The sequence below is a fragment of the Buteo buteo genome, chromosome 20, assembly GCF_964188355.1.
Source record: "Buteo buteo chromosome 20, bButBut1.hap1.1, whole genome shotgun sequence".
Lineage (NCBI taxonomy): Eukaryota > Metazoa > Chordata > Aves > Accipitriformes > Accipitridae > Buteo > Buteo buteo.
Window position 1 is genome coordinate 18,498,307 of NC_134190.1, and position 9,174 is coordinate 18,507,480.

At 38.6% G+C, this 9,174-nt stretch overlaps 1 long non-coding RNA gene across 1 annotated transcript; it reads right to left on the reverse strand.

Moving 5' to 3' along the window:
- Positions 1–5,082: 5,082 nt before the first annotated feature.
- LOC142042482 (uncharacterized) lies at positions 5,083–8,242 on the reverse strand. Its single transcript, XR_012653786.1, has 3 exons — positions 8,182–8,242; positions 6,336–6,394; positions 5,083–5,632 (listed from the first exon to the last, which is right to left on the reverse strand). It is a non-coding gene; the product is annotated as an uncharacterized LOC142042482 (long non-coding RNA).
- Positions 8,243–9,174: the final 932 nt, after the last annotated feature.

The following is a 9,174-nucleotide window of genomic DNA, read 5'->3' on the forward strand; positions in this document are numbered from 1 at the left end:
TGTCGTCTTGGGCTATGCCAAGCTGTCACATCTGAATAAATAGATTTTGGTATGCAGATCTCTGGTGAGCACTATGATTAGTTGCTATCTGACTGATTTTTGTTAGTTATGAAAGTCACATATGGCTTCTTTAACTGGATGACAGTGACAAACAAGCCAACATGGAAGAGCTGTAAATGTCAAGAGGGAAATGCAAAATTCATGTTCAATGTTCAAGACTAAATTTTAAGGTTTTAAAAAAATTCATCCTAGTAAAGTTCAACAACTAAAATATTTGGGAAAGCTAGGCTCAACTGTCAAAAGGTTGCCTCCTTCAGTTTTGATTTTGAACTTTTACTGATTCCTTTATCTAAGATAAAGGACTATGAAACCTCCATATTCCACTTAGGAAAGTTTTCATGTGGTAAAGTAGTGAATATAAGTTTACCCTGACACAAAACATTCTGCGAGTAATGGTAGAAAAGAAGAGTGCTGTTTCACTAATGAAGCTGACGCACTGTCCTGGTTTCAGCTGGGACAGAGTTAATTGTCTTCCCAGTAGCTGGTACAGTGCTGTGTTTTGAGTTCAGTATGCGAAGAATGTTGATAACACACTGATGTTTTCAGTTGTTGCTAAGTAGCGTTTAGTCTAAAGCCAAGGATTTTTCAGCTTCTCATGCCCAGCCAGCAAGAAAGCTGGAGGGGCACAAGAACTTGGCACAGGACACAGCCAGGACAGCTGACCCAAAGTGGCCAACAGGGTATTCCAGACCATGGGACGTCCCATCTAGTATAGGAACTGGGGGGAGTGGGGGCGGGGGATCACCGCTGGGGGACTAACTGGGTGTCGATTGGTGGGTGGTGAGCAATTGCACTGTGCATCATTTGTACATTCCAATCCTTTTATTATTGCTGTTGTCATTTTATTAGTGTTATCATTATCATTATTAGTTTCTTCTTTTCTGTTCTATTAAACCATTCTTATCTCAACCCATGAGTTTTACTTCTTTTCCCGATTTTCTCCCCCATCCCACTGGGTGGGGAGGGAGCGAGCGAGCGGCTGCGTGGTGCTTAGTTGCTGGCTGGGGTTAAACCACGACATGCACTCACACTGTGTCAGCTACGTTCCCATGCCCTTAACAGAGATGAACAAAACGTAGGGACTAGCACATAATGTCCCAGCATCTCAGTGGCATTTAGATCACCTGAATATAGCCCACAGTGCCTGTACTATGGAGAAGACAGCTGTGCCAGATGCAATCCTTAGAAAATGGTCCAAATGTCTGTTTTACATCATTTCAGATACTAATGAAAATGATAACCAGTAGAGACAGTGGAGATTCAAAACTAATTTAGCATTTGAGCAACTAAATTGACACCAATCTTTAAGAGACACAGCAGCAAATCTTCAACCATTACTCTTACAAGTAGAACAAGCAAAAGGAGACACCCATTTTATGCACAGATTTTTCTACAATACTGTGATTAACACCATGTCCACTAATGAAAATTAGAATTGAAAATAATGCTTAGTTAAGTATTGGCACAAACAGAGCATACACAAGACTACATATCCCTTTTAGTGTGAAACAGTGATATCGGGTTATATGTATATTAAATAGCTAGAAATAGGATACTTTCCAAAGCAAGACAAATACTATTCTTGGTCATAATACATGATACAGAACACAAACAGAGCATACACAAGACTACAGAAATTCTATCTACTGTTTTAGAGTAAAAGCATTTACAGAAAAATTCTACATATCCCCACAACAATCATTTAGTCAGCTAATGTATCACATAGCAGCTCAATGCAATAGAGTGCTACTTAAGAACCAGTTGACACAAGTAAATTTTAACCCATGCTTTCAATGAGACCATGTCCTTTACTCTCAAAGTCTTGTTAAAGTTGATGTTCCTCCCAGTACAGGCAGAAAGTCAAAGAATCTAAGATGAAGGAATAAGAATCTATTACCTTTCCAGTTTGGCCTTGAGAGCATTTGTGATAATCAAAGATGCACATACCCATTAATAAACTCTTCTGACAGTATAACGCCTATAAAATTAAACAGTAGAAAGACTCCTTCTTGATTAATGTGATTTATATACTACAGATTAATCAAGGAAAGATTTCCAGTATATTAATTAAACTGCCATCTATCATGTATGCTACTTATCACACATTGTAACAGCAGCCAACTCCCTTGATGTTATCAGGAGCTTGACATTTTCTGTAATTGCTTATGAGGTTAACGGAAGTTTGATTTTGATGAAGTCAGTTCCTAGCACAGAAAAGTACTATTTGTCTGCAAAATGTTCTACAACTCCCTTTTTCTTACTGAACAGAGAGTAGGTGTATTCTGGATCAGTGTTATCTACATCAAGATCTGTGGTTTGTTTGGGGCATTTGATGACTTTCTCTACAGACAGTCTATAGCTGCTCTCATTACAAGGATCTCTGCTGCTTTTCAACACAGACAAAGCTTCCAGCTTTCACAGGAATGCCTACGTATAATGGAAGGATTCCCAGGAAATGAGACAGGCACAGTGACAGCGTTAATGTTTTTGTGTGTCATTTTACAAATTGAAGCAAGCCAGATCTGCCCATGTTTCATGTTAGATGAAGATCTACTTTTCCCCATCATGCAAACTCTTTAACAGTGGAAAATACGATTTGGTCATGCATAAAAGCATAAGATTTAAGACCCTAGTTACTTTATTAGAATCAGGGTAGATGCCAGAAAGCCAGAGTTTCAATTAAAGTCTACTGTGTCAGTCAATTGCATCAAGTTTCTCAACTTAAAAAAAATATCATCTTTATACTGGTAACATAATACATGGAATATATTTCTCAAAGAAGAATTATCATTACCGTTCATTTCTTGAACAGCAAAAAATAGCATTTGATTAATTTTGATTAACTGGCCTAACATGATCTGTTCCTGTGTGTACAAGCAGCCCATTTTCTCAAACTGTTTTAACACTAAACTCAGCTGGCTAGGAGTTTTTCCAGCTGTCTGGAGGATAGGACAACTAGAAATAAATTTCTGATTGGACAAAAACAAAACAATTTTTTAGAAAGGACTACATTTCTGGCTTAAAATATAGCATCAGAGGAACATATCTGGCAATAACCCAAGTGACTTGTTTTGACACTTCTTAAAGTAAAAAAAAAAAAGTAAGTAAAAAATCAAATCATTTCAGTGTGACCTTTTCCCTTTAAGTTTCACAGAATTTATATTAAAAGCAATCAAAAAAGGTCAATATTAAAATGAACCATTGCAAAAATTCTCAAAATTAAGAATTTCTGCTGATCCAAAGCATTTTATTGCTTTACAGTTCACAAGTATTGCAGTTTTGTGCCTCAACACATGTGACTGACTAATACAACCCTAAAAATGGTAGAAGGCTTATAGGGGATGGGAAAGGGCGACATGCTCAGAGAATAACGCAGGGCATGACTGACCACAGCTTTTGCAAATAAACTGACTTCATCTCAACATAAAGGGGACCAGAGGGTAGCCTTTTTTTAGGTAAGCACCTATCAACAGTTGGATTAACTGGTGGTTCCTTGAGTTCATTAAAAGAGTGCAAAGCTCTCCCTGAGTCAGCCAGGCTATCATGGAAGGCTAGGGTGAATACATGATTCAGCCCAACATAGATTATAAAAGCTAGACAACTAGCAAAAGTATTTCAAAAAAAACAATGGGCTTGAGCTGGCTTCAATCCATGCATTCCTTCCCAGCAACTGTGAATGCCCAGTGTCATGATGGTGAGTATATTAAAGAGGCCTATAATGGGAATCACATTGGCATTGTGATTGAACAGTATATTGCAACTGTTATGCTAAGCATAACTTAGATTTGGAATTTGTATTGTGTTTTCAGTATATTTTCTATTGCTCTGCTAAATCAGAAATCCCATACATCAAAGATCTTCAAATAAGTAAATTTGATATTAAGTATTACACCCTCCATGTGTGGAGTATCTAAAAGAACTTGGTCAGGGAGTATTGGACTCTAACAACTCAGGACAGGGATATTTTTTTCCCAAAAGCTACAGAAGTTCTCAGTTCTCCAGCCCATCTGTGGGACAAAGGTTAGTTATTTGTGGTTTGAGTGACATGCATGGTGAACCCCAGGTCTGCCTTTTAGAGAAACTGCTTTCTTTGCTTTATAAAACAAAGCCCACTAAGAGGTACAAAATCCCTACAGTTAGGTTTATCAACTCTCAAACACTAAGAGATCAATCCCATAAATGAAACTTAGCTCTGGTATGTCACAGATTTGTCATGGTTTAACCCCAGCTGGCAACTAAGCACCACACAGCCACTCGCTCACGCTTCTCCCGCCCTGGTGAGATGGAGAGGACAATTGGGAAAAAAAGTAAAACTCATAGGCTGAGATAAGAATGGTTTAATAATTAAAATAAAATATAGTAATAATAATAGTAATAGCAAGGAAGATAACAAAAAGAGTGAAATAAAACCCAAGAAAAGACAAGTGATGCACAATGCAATTGCTCACCACCTGCTGACCAACATCTGAGCAGCGATCTGCCCCTCCCAGCCAACTCCCCCCAGTTTATATACTGAGCATGACATTGTATGGTACGGAATAGCCCTTTGGCTAGTTCAGGTCAGCTGTCCTGGCCATGCTCCCTCCCAGCTTCTTGTGCAACTGCTTGCTGGCAGAGCATCGGAAACTGAAACATCCCTAACTTAGGATAAGCGCTACTTAGGAACAACTAAAACATTAGTGTGTTATCAACATTATTCTCATGCTAAATCCAAAATACAGCACTGTACCAGCTACTAGGAAGAAAATTAACTCTGTTGCAGCTGAAACCAGGACAGATTACAACAAAAAGTGTGGAAAACAAGTTTTTCACTTCCCTTCCACTAACACACAGCAGTCCTTTCCTCCAGTCTTGCTGCTAGCACAAAAGCTTTCTAGGACTTCCTGGCTTGCAACTGACATCACACAGTGACCCCTTTGGCTTTTTAGGTAAGGTCTTACTGGCCTGCTATCCCCACAAACTGATAGTCTTTGCTTCTTACTACTGCTCTTCTCAGGAGCTCACCAGAAGTGACCCCCAGTCCAGTGTGGTCAGTGGCTCCAAGGGACATAATCTCCCCAGAAAATTTCACTCCACCCCAGGTGAGCACTTTTGGACAAACCAAGAAGCAACTTTTCTTCCCATTGTTCAGCCTCTACCTTTTAATAAAATGTAGCACACAATACGCAGGTAAGCTATGCAAATACATCATGCAGTTACACCATCCATCTTCTACCTTCTCTCTGCAAGAAAACATCTTGCAGAGCTATGTAGTGATGCAACAGACACAAAGCCCCCAAAACATTTCTCTCGGAAAAGATAATCTGGTTGTTTACTCCATATAACAGATAAAATGAAGACTTCTGCACAAAGTATGCCACAGTCCCCACACAGTGATTCTCTTATTTCTTCTGCCTGTTCTCTCCACATAGTGCTAACTTTTCATCTTCTCTGAACCTTGTTAGATTTCATACTCCTGAAATGCGGAAGCAGCCTGAAGTTCTTTCACCTCCATCATCACCCTCTGACTGTCTCTCCAGTTGCAGAGTGAGGTAGGGAGCAGTCTCTACTGTGACATCTCCAGCATTCAATCCTAGTGAAAACAAAGACACATTTAACTCACACTGCTAGGACTGATGTGTCTCTACAAAATAATCTGGCACTCATTTTTTCCCACCTGGGTGCCCTTCATTAAAATTGCTCACCTTTTTCCTTCTTGCCTCCCAGCACACTTGCATAAGTGTATCAATTCTTACATGGTATCCAGCAAATTGAGTCCTGTTGAGTACTGCTTTTGTCAGTTACATAATTCAAATGGACTGCTGACACACAAGCAGCTTTCCGGGGCAGGGAGTCTTTCTAGAGATAAAATACTTTGATTAGCTCCCTAGTCTTCTTGGGGTCTGCCATTTGAGGATACATAAGGATTTTTTCAGTTTCTGTGCTCCTCAAACACTGCATTCGTTTCTCTAATTTGTAAATCTTCAGGATGTCTGACTGATGTCCTGCAGTCAGGTTGATTTGTTTTTCCTTCATCTAGGCAAGGTTCCTCAAATTCATGGTTTGAAAGTATGGCAGATAAAGTTTTTTTCTCCATTCCTCCCCATAGTTTAGAACATAGCTTTATTTTATGTGCTGTCTCGTTTACAGCTGGCAGGGATCAGCTTTCCCATGCTTAGGCTAGGCCCCTTTCTTTTCCACTTCAGACAGTGCTTTATTTTCAAATGTCTTGGTTGAGGTCCTTCTTTTCCCTATGAGCTTTGGTTACTGTTCAGTAAAACTCACCGTGTACTCACCTATTCATTTTGCTGTTTCCCATACCATACTGTAGGAAGGTGTTCAGATTAACCTGGGACTGAAAAATTAAAAAAATTGATTTGTCCAGTGATTGTCCCAGGTGGGGTTGGACCCTGCCCAGTCTGCCTGTCTCACCATGCTGTGGAGCTCCACTGGCTGCCTGCTCCCCTTCTGAAAGCAGTGGGTGCTGTCAGGCATGCTCTGCTTCATGCTCTCCTCCAGAACCCTTGTTATTAATTTTTTCACCCCTTGACCATCCCACCCCTTTGTTTTTTATTTGGTTGTCCCACCATTAGTAGTCTGGTCTCTGAAGTTTTTGTTTTACTTTAGGTTTTCCTCATCATGTCAGCTGTCTTGCCAATTTGGTTAGTGTCCAGTCTTAAAAGGAGAATGACAAAAGAACCCCCTTGAATGTCACAGTATACATCTCTTCTGTTTCTATTCTCAATAAAATAATATAAGCAAACTAAGCATTCTGCTCTGCTGAACTCTTAGACCACAAGAAAACTGAAAGTGTGTTAGCTTTCTTTCCAATAAATATTATGCTTAGGTATTTTCAAATGCACAACTCATGGCTTCCCACAGGTATGAGATCCTCCACCAACTCACCTGAACTTATGAGATCAGAAAGAAAGAATTTCCTAAAGATTTTTAAAGGTATTTTGCAAAGTATGTTTCAAATTGGGAAGCCACTAACATTTACTAAACTGAGCACAGGATTCAGGAAAAGAACTTATAAAATTACAAAATGGACAATGAAAGAATCTGGTTTTAAACATTTTATATGAATTTATTAGCTTGTTCTAGTAAAAAAAAAAAAAAAAGAAAGAAAGGAAAAAAGAAACAGACCTCCAGCTTTTCAGCTTAGAAGATGTTTGCATGTTTTGTGGAATTTTCAATTTAGGAAAGGCTGGAACCTATGCATTTCCAGATTCTGGCCAAGCTGTGGTCCAATCATGCAATGCCATTATAGTACTCTTAAGGAGAAACAAGAAAGTGAGAATGGCCTGCTAATAGACTTAAAGTAACAAGGACTGCCAGAGAAAACTTGAATAAAGCATACTGATTTGAAACTCATGTATTGTGAGAAAAAAGGACAAATGCTTTTAATAAATTTAATATCAGTATTATATGTGTGGTTTTCAACCCATTAAACATCTGCTCCCAGAAGTGCATCTCTTGCTTAGTTCTTGAACAATAAACACCTGTATACGACTGCTGTCTCTACATTACAGGTTCTGTTTTTGTAGCCTGAAATGACTTGCTTTTATATCTTTGCCAAAAATTGACACAAAGAAAAAGCATTCAAAATGTAAGACTAGAGTATACTTGTTAGTAGCCAATACAACATATATAAAAACCACAATAAAAGCACCATTTGCCTAAGGAAATGTCACCACTGTGTTTTTCTGAGTCCATTGTCACAGTATCAATTAATAGAAAATGGTATTGCAGTGAATCACCTTGTTCAAATATAAGGGCTAAAAGAATTATTCACACAGAACAAACAAGTCTCAAAAACACAATGCAAAGAAGCCAAGTAGCTGTCAGTCACAAGCAATGTCAGTAGCCATGATCCACTGCTTCTCCCTGTTTTCTTTTAAGGCAGCCAAAAGATGTGTCAAGCAGTCAAATGCAGAGGTTAAAAAAAACACTAACCAAGGGAAGGAAACAGAATCTGAGGAGAAAAAAACCAACCAAACAACTATGGTTAAGTAATTCACCTCATAGCCATCTACTGCAATCCTACATCAAACTCAAACCAAATTTAGATATCCAAAAAAAAAGAAGGAAAACATGCAAGGTGGTTGGTTACTAAGAAAAGGTGAGGAGGTAAAACCTTACCATATTTTTGGGTCCTCTCCTTGCCTGTTTCCTATATATACAAACTCTCACTGCATAATGTAACATGATCTCTATTGTGCAATTTTAACCTTATCTGTCTTGTTCCAATTTGTTTCAGCATATTTATAGAACAAAATGACAGAAGTGAGCCGTAGCAGTGATCCAGGCAGTTTTTAAAAAAATTTTGGCCCTGCAGCTGACACACATGATAAACTAACAGTAAGATGGAAATGCTATCTAGATGCTGATTCCATTTATATTGAACACTTCAGCACAAAGTAACTTCAGCACTCAATTCTCTCTCTTTAATATAATACTAACACACTAGGGTCCCTCTGAGGAAGGAGGTATCTTGTTTGTAGGCCTTGGCGGAAGTGTCCCACGAGATCCATCTCAGGCTTCTCTCTCAGACAAAACTGAGTACTTCACAAACATTTGTTATTAGCTTGGTCAGCAAACAGGTATGCTACTCTAACAGAGGCAGCAGTGGAGAAGAAAGTTTCTTCAGAGTTTTCCAGTCCTATACTCCAATATAAGGCAGGCTTCAAAGTCTTGAAACTTTTCTGCATAATTAGAGGCAAAAAGTGTCTTTTGTCCAATTCCTTTAGATGGATACAATAGGTCACACAGTCTAACAGATAGTATCAGTGTAATTGAAACTTGCATATTTATTTTCCTGACTGAATGAGAGGTATAGATTAGAACAAGAACCTTACACTTTGAGTGTGAAATTTGCTATGCCGAAAGTGAAATCAGAAATGAAAAGCAATCATTTAAATGAGGTTTTGCAAGAATAAAATCCATAGCTAACAAATAAAACTTGGTGAAATTTTTCAGCTTGTACAAATATAGCTTTTAATAGGAGAATGCAATTCTCTCCAGTCCAGATCAATGGAAGTGCCATTTAAAAGGTCACATCTTTAGAGAAAGAAAATATTTGCTACACCTAACCTGCACCCAGATTCCCACTGAACAAAAATCTGGCATGCAAGC